Source organism: Armigeres subalbatus, chromosome 2 (assembly GCF_024139115.2).
Source record: "Armigeres subalbatus isolate Guangzhou_Male chromosome 2, GZ_Asu_2, whole genome shotgun sequence".
Lineage (NCBI taxonomy): Eukaryota > Metazoa > Arthropoda > Insecta > Diptera > Culicidae > Armigeres > Armigeres subalbatus.
Genome location: NC_085140.1, coordinates 308,740,473 through 308,742,428, shown reverse-complemented (window position 1 = coordinate 308,742,428; position 1,956 = coordinate 308,740,473). Strand labels below are relative to the sequence as shown.

Below are 1,956 nucleotides of genomic sequence, written 5' to 3'. Positions count from 1 at the left end.
AAAATGTCGGCTTGAGACGGTGAAAAACCGCTTGGGATGGTGTAAAGACTAGCATTTAACAATAAAGCGGGAACTGAACTTTACAGTAAAAATACTCTTTTGAAAATAATATACAAAAGCTCATCAACATTATATTTCAATAGACATCGGTGCGGTAAAAACATTCGACGTACGATACGTAGACAATTTTCGTACAGCGACAAGGTGATTAATTTTTGACAGTGGAGTAAATATTTCCTTGGCTGCATTCGTGGTAGGGACGCGGCAGGTATTTTCGTCTGTTCGTCATAGTCTCGATAGCGTTGGTTTTAGCCCCTACGACGATGGACGGAAATACCTGCCGTGTCGCTAGTTGCACATGTTCATTTGTTTCACTTTCCTCATGTGTGATCATGTTAAACAATTTCATGGAAAACTTTTCCCACTTTATGTGATTTTGAATTGCTCAAACATTTTGTTTGCGTTTCAGATAAATTTTTGTTTCTAAGCTGATCAATTCTTGAGCAGCGAATGTAAAACTACCACTTTGCCAATGACAACAACATTGTCCTCTTTTGTTAATGTTGGGACAAACTCAACTCGCAACAAGCGCTTGTACCTAATTGTAACAGCATACACGGACAGAAATTTAAATCCATTGAACCAATAAAAACGTTTGTTACATTTATAGAACAGAAATCATTTGAATTTATGTTGATTATTATTGTTTATATAATATAAACATCCATTGCTTATAATTGAAAATATGTTTGTTTTCATAAGCAGGTTTTATCAATATTATTGTAGAAACAATAAGAAATCATTTTGACTTAATAAAAAATATTATTGTATTTAACGTACAATCATCTGTCCATACCCTCGTCCGTTCTAGACACACACACCGACCGTAACGTAGCATAACGAGCATAACGCTCAACTGCAGCAAAAACACTGCCTACCACTCCCTCGTTGTAATGTCAGCCAAATATTCACAATAAAAAAAAAACACAAACAGTGCTCCTGGTGCTCCTCGATATGCAATGTTTTTTTTCGCTGAAACTCGAAGGTTTCCATCATTTTATAACTAAAAACTACATGTAAGTAAAAACCGAGATAAAAGCATTATGGGTTTCTCATTATAAGTTCAACAAATAGTGTTATACTTCCTAAATATTAGTATATTGCTACCGTCGGCAAAATTAGCAGTGGTATCGAATATCGACATTTTAAAAATAAAACTTATCTTTCAGGTTTTTTTGTGCATTGGTTCGGTATTTCCCAGAGTTCCCTATTCCCAGAAAACGGCACCAGCTCCACACGAGGCCCAACTCCACATCACTGTGACCACGATCGTGGGCATCATAGACAATTTGCTCTCGCAGTGGTGGCAGAATTTTCCGGCTGAAGGTACGATACCCAGAACGTACCTATTGGGGATGGTAGCGGAAGTAGATCCGGTATTGGAAACCATTTTAACCAGATTTGCAGCTCAAGGACAACGAATCACTGATGATGCTGATCATGATACAACGCTTGACGGGTTTACGAAACAGCATAGCGCGTACCAAAAGGAGTAATCTCACGATTTCAAGTGCTATGTGTTGGCGGCCAATGACGATGTGCGATGATAGTGATCAAAGCAAATGAATCGGGAGGTAAATTGTCATATACCATAAACAACAGCAATCCATCGGTCGTTTGATCACCAACTTAAAGAAAAAACGAAAATGATTAACAATAAAAATGTATCGCATAAAAATTTGTCCAAACTGACTGTGTGGACCAAATAATAATTGAGAAAAATGCCAAATCCAATAGTAATACTATAATTTCAAATGAAACAATTTATTATTTTAATAAAAATGATTATAAAAACAACAATATTCTAATATTTTTTTCTATTCCATTTATCATTGAATCAATAAAAAATATATTATGAAAACAACAATATTATTTTAATTAGCCGTGGCGAAATGA

The 1,956-nt window shown here is 35.5% G+C and overlaps 1 long non-coding RNA gene across 1 annotated transcript; it reads left to right on the top strand.

Annotated features, from left to right (window-relative positions):
* The first annotated feature begins 958 nt into the window (after positions 1-958).
* On the top strand, positions 959-1,740 carry LOC134216712 (uncharacterized). The gene is made up of 2 exons (XR_009980794.1): positions 959-1,076; positions 1,230-1,740. It is a non-coding gene; the product is annotated as an uncharacterized LOC134216712 (long non-coding RNA).
* The last annotated feature ends 216 nt before the right edge of the window (positions 1,741-1,956 follow it).